General features: G+C 39.8%; 1 pseudogene; it reads left to right on the forward strand.

Annotated features, from left to right (window-relative positions):
* Positions 1-5,640: 5,640 nt before the first annotated feature.
* LOC114098718 (cleavage stimulation factor subunit 2 tau variant-like) lies at positions 5,641-10,645 on the forward strand (annotated as a pseudogene).
* Positions 10,646-12,117: the final 1,472 nt, after the last annotated feature.

Below are 12,117 nucleotides of genomic sequence, written 5' to 3' on the forward strand. Positions count from 1 at the left end.
GATACCAAGGGGAAAATAAATCGAAAGGTGTAACAAGAGTCCCAAGTAGGAGAGTTTTTTTTGCAATCATTTCAGTTTCTCAACAATCTACCCAAAGCAGCATCAAGAAAACTTGCCAAAACAGTGAAAAATAAGCCTATTTCAACCAGAGAAGCTAATATTTGTTTAATATTGAAATAGGTGTAACTAAACTAAAATTAATGATTACTTGTTTAGAAGAAAACAAAAAGAAGAAAGTTTGAATGAAGAAAAAAGACAAGGGCTGCGGTTGTGGCTCAGTGGTAGAGCAGTTGCCTCGCATGTGTGAGGCCCTGGGTTCAATTCTCAGCACAACATATAAATAAATGAATAAAGTAAAGATCCACAACACCAAAAAAAAAAGAAGGAAGACAATGTCCAGATCAAAGAGTTAAATACAGACGCAGGCAATATAACCGTGTGTAAATAAAAGATCAAGGATTCGTGTCCAAGGACTCTGAAGCAGAAATTCCTGAACTCCAAATACAACCTGCAACAAAGAGGAAAAAACAGGAAAGAGAAGTCTCCAGCTTACCTGGAGTCAGAATAGGAACGAAGAAGAGAAGTAGTTCTGAAGACGGAGACTTCCTAGCTCCTGAATCAAAAGTAAAGAAAATGGCTCACAAAGACCACATTAAAGAAGAAGCTACTGGCAGAATACAAGAGTTACTAATAGGGCATTATGTAAAAATGTGGATGTGTAACCGATGTGATTCTGCAATCTGTATTTGGGGTAAAATTGGGAGTTCATAACCCACTTGAATCTAATGTATGAAATATGATATGTCAAGAGCTTTATAATGTTTTGAACAACAAAAAAAAAAGAAGCTACTGAAGTTTCCAAAGTAAACAGAGGTAGAACATTAAGGTTATGGTTTGATATGCTGTTGGTGTTTCAACCCCCTTAAAAAAATGCCTTTAACTGTATTTTGATTTCTCTAGATTTAGAATTCTCTGCAGAAGAAGAAAAGGATCCTGGCAATATGAATGACAGCTCACTACTGAAAACAAGAAGGAAGCATGTCATGACCCTCATCCTCCTGGGGGTATCTAGCACATATAAGGGGATTGTGGTGGGCTATACAATGATGACATCCCAACGAATTACACTCTCCAGTAAATACACCTTTAGGTGGTTTCCTGACAATGATTTCCAATTTGGCCCCATGATTTGATTTGGTCAATGGTCCATCATAGAGTGTAATGTAAGAGAGGCTAAAAAAGAGTGTACACATTGGGCTTGCTCTCTCAGAATACACCTATCATCCACTGAAGCCCAGTCTAGCCTAGTGGAGGAAGAGTGAGCACAGGAAGCACAGGCATCCACCTTCCAGTACCCAGATATGTGGGGGAAACCATTTTAAACATTCTTGGTTAAGTCAATTCATCAGCTAAATGTAGCTCCTTGAATGGCAAGACTAGCTGAATAAACCACAATCAAACCAGAGAATCTCAAGCATTAAAATAGTAGTGTTTGAAGTCACTATGTTTTGAGATGGATTCTTGTGAAGCGAGAGTTAACTGAACCACAATGGTGGTTTCTGTGTAGGTTTGCCTTCAGGTATAACTAAACTAAAATTAATTTGAATAGGACTGAAAATGAAGTCAATTTTGATATTTAAATCTTTCATGATAGCTTATATTATCTCATGTTAGATTTTACTCTACTTAAATGCCCCAGCTAAGATAAAATATATTGGATTATTTTTATTGTCTTTTATTCCTAAATATTGGGTGTAGTTGTAAATTTGGAAGATCATTACTTTATCTTAAATTAACATTTCTGTGTTAGTGAGTTGTTCTTTTTAAAAAATCTTCCAGCTCTTCTACCCTGCTCTGGAATTGCTAGGCATCTCAGCATTGAGAATGAGGGAGGGATGCAGAGCTCTTCGGTCTTCTCTGAGGCATCAAGAGAAGCCCATTAAAGGAGGAAAAGCCACACACTCTCATTGTTGATAGTTATGCCATGAATCTGGCTGCTATTGTACCAAGAGCTGCTTCCATGTTTCACTTAGTGAGGTAAATGGTGATATAAAAGTAGAAACTCCTATATAAGAAATATCATGCACTACACAATTGTTTACTGTATATAACTACAGGATATAACTATGTGAGCTTACCTTAGTCCATATTTGATAGTACTCTCACGACATTTATATAGTGACTTTAGAAAATCACTTCTAAGGACACTGAAAAGCAATCTCTCCTTCTTCATGTTCCATGAACTCCTGAAAAATCCTTTAAGTCACTCATGATCATTGGCCTGCTTGAGTTTTCTCTATATATGCCTGAGTTTTCTCCTAGATAATGGGTTGGGAGTTATACAGCACTTTTACAAATTAATGTTGTTTGTGAATTTAACTAATCTGTGTACACACCATAGCAATTTTTCACATCTAGCAACTGCCCAGTGTATGCCTGTTAAGTGAACACAAGAAGGATTGGGTCAACTCTGCTGCAATATATATTTCTCATATATATATGAGAAAGGGGGCTGGAGGGAGAGAGATCCACAAATTAGAAGCACATAACTTGCCAAAACCTGCTTAGCATCAGGGTCTATTTCTAAGTGGGCTTCCGCAATGAGGAAGACGACCTATAACATAATTATTTCTAATAGTAATATTTTTTTAAAAAAAATTTAGTTGTTGATGAACCTTTGTTTATATGCTGCACTGAAAATAGCTGCAGTGCCTCATACATGCTAGGCTAGCGCTGCACCTCTGAGCTACAACTCCATCCCCATCTAATAGTAATACTGTGATTTGGATATGAGGTGTCACCCGAAAAACTCATGTGTTAATTCAGGAAGGTCCAAAGTGAAATCATTAGATTATGAGAGCAGAAACCTAATCAATGAATTGATCCATTTGATGGAATAATAATTTGAATGAATTGCTGGGGTAACTATAGGCAGGTCAAATGTGGCCAAAGGAAGTAGGTCACTGGTCACTGAGGGCATCCTTAGAGTTGTATTTTGTCCTTGGCTGCTTGTTCTTTATTTTCTATCCCCCACCCTTTTTTTTTTCTCTCTCTCCTTCTTGGCTGCCATGAGACGAGAAGGTTTTATCTGTTATTCCCCTCACCTTGGGTCCATAGCAATAGAGTCAGTTGACCAAGAATTGAACCCTTTAACCATGATCCCTCCAAAACTCTTCCTCCTGAAGTTGTTCTTTTCAGGTATTTGGATGACAGTGATAAAGATTTGACTAACCCAAGCAATTTGTGTCATTGCAATGAAAAAGTGACAGCCCATCTACTCACTGGTACATTCTAAAGCAATTAAATTGCGTCAAGATGCCCTCAGTTCCTTAGGCCATGGCACATGTTGTCAGTGAGGCTCAAGTGCCTTGATGTTAGAGGACCTTCCCAAGGTCATACGATCAGTGAGTTGCGTAAGAAGGTCTGGCACCCAGATTTTTAACTTGTGATGATCCACAAATTATTATCTCCTCTGACTTGGCCAAAAATCGATATCTGGAATCTAAAATAGGTCTAATATAGCTTATTAACATGTGGACTTTGCCTTTAAAGAATCTGTAAGGGTAAGGGGACTATAAAAAGGAAGATCATGAGTAACCACGACATAATCTATGACTGAACAGACACAGTGGCATCCTTAAAATAAAGTCTGTCCAACTTTAGGAAACTTCTCTTTCTGCACTTATAGACTCCAAAGTCTATGTACCACACAGGTTACAGGTGGTCATCGGGTCTGAGAACAGTACCTGTGTTGCTCCTGACTTCACACATATCCTCTTCTTTAATGTGCTCTGGGTGTGTACCACATGTCAGGGTTCCTTCAGTTAAGCTCTGATCGGGCTGGTTATAAACCAACTTGTCCAATTATCTTACATCCTTGATTAGATTAGAGAACTTTTAGATGCACACAAGACATAAGTTTTCTTCAGGTGAAAGGGAGTGAGAGGTAATCATTACCCTTCATCAAAAAGCATGTCAAGCCCTGGGATTCCATCACACATCTCACCTTCTTGCTCATGCAGCTGCTCTGCCTTGTGTTAACCTCTTCACTATGGGTCTTGGGGGCAAGCATGCAGAGGCTCAGGTTTCTGCAGAGAAATGTGGGATTACCATTAAGTACACACTGAGGTTGAAATAGTTTGTGGCCCTCTAAACTGGTGCCCTTTCAACCTATTCATGGTTAGCACTTAACTAAAATTTCAAAGGGTCTGCTTTGAAATTTCTTCTTTCAGATTTTCCTTTATGAAATACCATTAGGTCTTGGGGCAGCTTGTGCTTACTTAGAATAAGAAAATTCATCACTAAAAAGACTGGGGGTGAGGAAGAAATGAAAAGTCAAAGAAAAATGTCAATCACCATGTTTATAAAGGAAAGGAGTTAAAAATACTTAATAATCTTAAATGATATTGAATTGATAGTGTTTTGATACTTAAAACATGTCATGGTGGGAGTTTTGTTGAAAAATATACATAAGTAAAATGCTATTTTAATGATTTTAAGTGTACAATTCTGTCCAGTGTTCATAATAGCATTATTCAGTGTTCATAATTGCTTTCTCAGTGCTGTACAATACTTGGTATTAACCATTCCCATTTTTTTTCAGAGATTCTATACCATTAAAAAAGCATCCACAGCCCTCCTGTCCTTGAACTTCTGCCAGTTTCTGTTGTAGTTTATGTATTTATGAAATTTCCTATTCTGTATATCTCCTTTAAGTAGAATTGTTTAATACTTGTCTTTCTATGCATGGTTAGCACTTAACATTATGTTTTCAAGTTCATTCATGTTCTGCATACATCAGAGCTTCATTCCTTTTCATAGCTGAATGATACATTGCATGTATATAAAACATATTGCTTATTCATCCACCCATCTAGGGACATTTGGGTTATTTTCACCTTCTAGCTAAAATGAATAATGCTATTATGAACACTGGTGTGTGAGAGCCACTGAGTTCAGTGTTCTTGGGTATATGCCTAGAAGTGGATTTGCTGGATTACATGATAATTTTATGGTTAATATTTGAAAAGCTGCCATACTGTTTTGCAGGTTGGTTACACAATTTGCATCTTTACCAGAAAACAACAGGATTCCATTTCTCCACATTCCCATGATTATTAATTTTCCACATAGTTTACAATAGCCAGGTACCCTGTGGTTTTTATTTGCTTTTCCCTAATGACTAGTAATGTTTTCTTGTGTTTATTGGCAGTTGTACATCTTCTCTGGAAAAATTTTTATTCAAGTTCTTTTACAGACTAAGTTGCTTCTTTGATGTTTAGTTGTAGCCATCCTTTATCAAATATAAGTCGCAAATATTTTCTCCCATTCTGTATATTATCTTCATTATTTATTTAATTCTATTTTAACAGATTTACTAAAGTACAATTATAATAAACTGTGCATACTGTATGTATTTAAAATACATGATTTTATTTATTTGTGTGGCCCAATGGGGCAGTGTACTGAGCCTTTTCATTGTGGATGGAATGTAGGCAAGTAGAACACAGTTGTGTACTAGTAAAGCCTCTCCGGGGACCCATGATTAGGCAACAGCATATTTGGAAAGAGCTACATGAAAGGTATGCAGTTGACTGTATATCATGAACCTACTCATAGTAAGATATTACCCCCGGAAATATGGAGACAGGTGCTTGGACTAAAGTGTGCATCCTGGCCCCAGTACAGGCCTTGGGCCTGGTCCTGTGGAACACAGAAAGTGTATATCAAAGTGCTAAAGTAGGATGGAACACAGCTGGAGAGGTGGCTACGACCTACTGGCAGGTATACTCCCACCTCCAGACCATCTTTTCACCCAAGTACAGACAGGAACAGAGACAGTGAGCTTTGCAACCAGTGTGGGATTGGTATATTGATCATATTGACACTTTGACAAATAGTCAATGACATAAATATGCCTTAGGAGCTGCTGAATTTTTTCCAAGATTTCTCTGGTAAGAGAGTTAATCAAACCACCACTAGCAAAGGTCTTGAGAAGTTGATGTAATGTATGGATATCCACACTGGCCTGACAGTGACTCGGATACCCATTTTGTAGACCATCCTTTTCATGAGCATCCCTAAGTGTTAGATAGAAGTTAGTAATGATCACTGGAACACAAACCAGTAATGTAGCAGGGTCACAGGGTTTCTTTGAGTTGCCTTTAATGAATAATCAAGTAATTTATACAAAAACAACCTGAGAATAAACAGGTGGAAATAAAGGGAGCCAGTTAAGAAAGATACCAGGAAGGAACAATCAATGGAACTAACACTGATCCTGACAGGGTCTACTGGGATCATTGTAAGGCTGGGGTTAATGGTCATAGATTTCTTCATGTATTTCAGAAAGGAAATTTCATTAGTAGAGGAGGTGCTCTAAGATAAATGTTGCCAGGTTCTTGACCCCCCAGCACCCACATTAACATGGGATTGACTTATAGACAAAGCCCCCCCCCCTCCCAAATGGGATGATTGCCCATGACAGTTCTGGAAAGCACCAACTAGGGTCAAAAATTTCCCAACCTAAAGTGAAGGAGAAGTTGATATCTGATTGGTGAAGAGTGCAGAAAGTGGACCCCTGTTCTCATGGCAGACATAAATTTGGGAGTATCATTAAGTTCCCTGGGTCATTCTCTGCTCAGGGGTGACCTACTGGTGCCCTGTTTAACTCTTTCATTTATAATCAAATTCTCTTGTTTGGCTTTTCATGACTGACTCTAAATTTTCTTTTGCCAGAAACAAAAATGAAGGTTTAGAGTTTTGGCCCCTCACTCAACTGTGACACTAAGCACATGATGTAACATGGCACTTTCATTTTTCATGTGATCCTCTTGTTAAAGGGCTTATTAAAGTAATTGATATGGACCATACTAGGCAAACCATCTTGGCCATCTGAACTGGAGTCTTTGGAGATGTGTAAATAAATTTAAGCACTCATAAGGCTGGCATGTCGTCCCCTTATGAGCACCTGGAGCCCTGGTCCCTGTCCCAAGCTCTGCATGTCTAAGCTGTGCATCCCGATGCTATGCTGCCAGAGTGGATACCCAGGCAAAGCTGCTGTTTTACACACTGTATTCATTAAATCCAGGGTAGGGGACAATTCAACTGGGGCTCAAGGGACTTGTTTACCTGGGGATGGGTTAGCAATTTCTTGCAAGAATGTAAAAAGCCACCAGCCTTCCTAACTTGATCCTTGTTGGTTCTGTTGGATTCTGGACCTGTGGTCACAGTTTATTTCCTGAGTAGACTAAAAAAATATTTTTTTAAATACCTTGGGACACTACAGTTGATCTCCTGGTCTGGTATGCCATTCAATTTCAGATTTAGTAATCACTCGCAGACCCTGTGTGTTGGCCAACATTAGCCCCAGTTGCCGCTGCCATGATGTGTTACAGAGACAATACCACCAGAGCCATCTTTTTAGTTATTAATTTATTTTTGGAACCGGGAATTAAACTCAGGGGCACTCAACCAGTGAGCCACATCCCCAGCCCTATTGTGTATTTATTTAGAGACAGGGTCTCACTGAGTTGCTCAGCACCTTGCCCGTTGCTGAGGCTGGCTTCCAACCCATTGTCCTCCTGCCTCAGTCTCCCGAGGGGCTAGGATCGCAGGTGTGCGCCACTGTGCCCAGCCCACCAGTGCCATCTTGCTGGATGGCAGATTTACCTTTGCAAGTCCTTATTCAACGTTTACTTTTTCATCCCTACTTGTAGGCTTTTGCTGTTCTTGCTTTTTTCTCTGGAACCTGTGCTGTTATCAAGACAAAGGGTGTTTGCTCCCATGATATCACGCACCTCACATCACACATGAAAACCTAAATTAAGGCCTTGTCTGTTTCTGTTCCCTCTTAGAGAGATGATAAGTCATTTATTTGGTTCCTGGAGTTCCTAGGGGACAAAAAAACGGGTTGTTACTATCATTTCAATAATTCTTGTTTCATTTTGTGCTTGTGCTTCTACTGCTGTATCAACTCTGCTTATAAGCTGGTCGGATGGCCTTGTAGCATGCTATTACACCATGCCAAAACCTCACAGAAGCTCGGGTGACATCACAAAACGGAGGCACATGAGATTGTAAGAGCCGGTCATGAAAGGTGGAACTTATGCCCTTAGCTTGACATGACTGCAGTCATCTTGAGTCCTAACCACCATGATTCCTCCAGGATAGCCCCAGTTAGTTATTCCTGCATAGGTTCCCAACGTAGTACAAGTAGACAAAACCATCAGAGTGATAAAAATAGAGCTTTACAACCAGACCCTTGCTCCAGGAATGTGCCTGACTCTGACAAACCTCCATTTCAGCTAAGACATTCACTTTTGTCCCAAACCCTATATACACCTCTCCTTCTCACCCAAATTGTGGGAATGCAACTGATCTTGCTGCCATGCAGGACCACATTTTTGTCAGAAACTCCCAATAAAATGCACTCTGCGATCCTGGATCAATCTGAGTCTCTTTCTGATTTCATGGCACCCTGGTGCTTGATCTCATACATTGGGACTGGGTTGTTCTGAAATGATAGCTCAGAAAACAGTAGGAAGCCTCACAATGAGGGTCAGAAGTCTCTATCTTGGACTAAAATTAAAAAACTGTTTCCATATAAATTCATACATTTTTTCATCAATGGAGCACTTTTTAAAAAAAAAAAACTCATACATAAAGGAATATCTTAATTTTTACAATATTAAAATATTTGTGTAATTTATGCAAAATTCATCCTTCTCAGATTTGTTTGATTTAATTTTCTTCTGTGTCATGGCATAGTTTATATTTTAAATGTGATAAATCTACTCTTGTAAGGCAAATTTGTTCAGACTCCTGTCACAGGATAAATAAACCCCATGAGGAGTCATTCTCTTTTCATAGCTAAAGCAAAATTTGCTCCCTGATTCTCCTTGTCTATATCTCCCATTTACATGCCTGAGTTTTTTTCCTATTGCTCTCTTAACTCATTGGAGAAGAATACAGAGATTTATGATTTCTGATGGTTTGACTTACCATTTTTCAACTTTGAATTGGCCCAAAAGTGTACCCATACAACCATTCTGGGTTGTTGGGTTTTGTTTTTTGTTTGTTTGTTTGTTTTTTACATTCAGTATAATATAAATATTCATCCTGCAAAAGTTCAATGGGCACGAGTTCAGTGGCAGAGGCCTCGGGTGGACCATGCTACCAGTTAAAAGAAAAAGGAAGAGTTTTAGAGACCAAGCTCTGCAGCCCCATCATTGACTCACCCTATGGAGACCCCATGGATCCAGAAGATGTCCCGAGTCAATTACCAAAGCAGTTTCCAGTTTTCCTCCGCAGCAGATGTTTGAGCTAATGAGGCAGATGAAGCTCTGTGTCCAGAATAGTCACCAAGAAGCTCCAAACAGTTTACTTCAAAATCCACAACTGGCTTATGCACTGCCAGCAAAAGTAGTGATGCAAATCATGGATCCTGCAATTGCTCTGAAAATTCTGCATCGCAAGGTACATGTCACACCACTGATTCCAGGCAAATCTCAGTCTGAGTCCAGCCCCGGCCCTGGTCCTGACCCTGGGCTGTATCCAGGACCTAATGTTCTACTCAACCTACAGTATCCTCCAGCTCCTTAGCCTCAATACCTGGCTGGAAGACCCAATAAGGACATTCCTCCTCTGACGCAGACTCCTATCCAGGTAGAATTCCAGCTCCAGGGCCAATACCAACAGGAGTTCCTGGACCTGGTCCTGGTTCCTTAACTCCTGGAGGAGCAATGCAGGCACAAATTGGAATACCAGGAGTTGGCCCAGTGCCCTTAGAACAGGGACAAGTACAGATGTCAGATCCTAGAGCTCCTGTGCCTCAGGGACCCATGACTGGTGGAGGCCGACCTCCTCAAGGACTGTCAGGAGGTGCTCCAAATGACCCACATGGAGGGACTCTGCATTTAGTTTCTGGAGAAGTAGAACCCAGGGGCTATCTGAGTCCACCCCTTCAGGGTCCCCACATGCACCATGCCTCTGGTCATGACACCTGTGGTCCTTCCTCTCATGATTTGAGAGCAGGGGCCATTATCAGATCCCAGATTACTAAGTGGAGAGCCTGCAGGACCCACGATAGATGGAAGGGGGCTACCTATGGATGGAGAGGAGGTAGAGGTTCTCAAGGGATGAGGCTTGAGCCATGGAAACGGAGGTCTTAGATACAAGAGTAATGGAGACAAGAGCAGTGGAAAGCTGGCCATGGAAGCCAGATGGCTGGAAGCAAGAGGATTGGAGATGAGACGCCCTGGGCCTAATTCAGGAGGTCCCAGGACTGGTGGAAACCAGGGTCCTGGTCCCATTAATAGAGGGATAAGTGGTCCTGAGGGACCTAGACAGGTCCCAAGAATTTCAGGAGTAGGAAATCCTGGAGGTGGCATGCATGGGGGCAGGCCTACAAGCGGGAGGAATGCAGGGAGCAGGTATGCAGGGGGCAAGCAAGGAAGGTGGAGGCCAGCCAAGAAGTTTTAGTCCTGAGCAGAGCCAGGGAACTCCAGAGGACCAATACAAAGCAGCTTTGATCATGCCGCTTCTTCAGCTGACCGCAGGTCAGATTGTCATGCTGCCTCCTGAGCAAAGGCTGAGTATCCTGATTCTAAAGGAGCAAATCCAGAAATCCACTGGAGCAAATTGAAAGATTTAAAAAAATACTTGGCTGTAGTTTCATAGAGCTTATTCTGTAGCATAGAAAATGGGTGCAAGAAGCTGACTTCTGCATCCCTGCACTTTAATGATTAGGGTTTCCCTCCTAGAACTTAATCACATTTCTTGTTCACTGTTTTTCTTTTTAGTTATACATAACAGTAGAGTATAATTTGACACATTTAATTGAGGGTAGGGGGTAAAGGGAGTGGGTCTCTCCACTTTGTCACTGAAAATATGCAAAAATAACTCTGAAAATGATTATATCAAATAAGATTACAAAGAGGTTGCAGCAATATTACAGTCTTTACAATATGTTGACTACATTTTTAAAATATTGAGTAAAACAATGTGAAAACTGCACATAAAGACTAAAAGGAGGGCTGGGGTTGTGCTCAGTGGTAGAGCACTTGCCTAGCATGTGTGAGGCCCTGGGTTTGATCCTCAGCACTACATACAAATAAATAAATAAAATAACTAAAAAAATTTCTACAACTAAAAAAATTTTTTTTAATTAAAAAAAAAAAAGACCAAAAGGTGACCTGTAAATTTTAATGTACTAAGATAGTTTTAAGATTTGGGGTTGTATAACACATTTACCTCAAAATTGTAAGAAATATATTTTTGGTAAACCATTCAAAATACAAAATCCTACTTTGGAGGTAATAAAGTTTTGTTCTAAACATTGTTTTAGCTTAGGAATTATTTTGAAATGTTAGAGCTAACAGGATGAGTTTAAATATGTGGTTTTAGAGGGTTTTTTTTTTTTTAAGCTGTGTTACTGAAAAATCAAGGAATCCACCTGGTTTAATGTTGCCTCATTTATTCTTCTGGTTCAGAGACCAGCAGTGTTCTGCCCTGGCCCTGCTGTGATGCTTTAAAGGGATAATTCTATGATAAACCCGGTTACTTAAGCCTTCTCTGATGAGACCCAGTAATTTCTAAGTATCTTCCTATTTATCATCTTTAAACCCTAAATCTGAATCTGAGTAATTCTCACATCCTTCCCAAAAATCAGTATCAAAGGACCATTTGGTCTGAATGAGTACATGCAGCAATGAGCTTTTCATAAAGACTAGATGGTTTCTTTCAGTACAGCTCCCGGTTCCCTGGTAACTAGCTTCCATATATAGATAGTGTCCATTTGGTCAATAAGAATCGGGAGTTAAAAATCTGAGTCTCAACATCAGCATGCCTTTTTTTCTTGTTTCCTAATCTGCTTTTTCTATTTCCATTGTATCAGATAATTGAAGCAAACATAGGCAGAGATGTTATAGACTGAATATTTTTGCTCAGTTGACTTATGACTCACTTTACATTTGACAATAGTCATTTAATCCTAACATACTTACCCATAAAATATACTTAGAATCAATAGTAAGGTGGAACTTAACACGTTTCCTTAATTTGTTTTGAGGATGTGGACACATAAACTTTTTATCACAGTCGAAGTAATAATTAACA

This window comes from Marmota flaviventris, chromosome 16 (genome assembly GCF_047511675.1).
Source record: "Marmota flaviventris isolate mMarFla1 chromosome 16, mMarFla1.hap1, whole genome shotgun sequence".
NCBI lineage: Eukaryota > Metazoa > Chordata > Mammalia > Rodentia > Sciuridae > Marmota > Marmota flaviventris.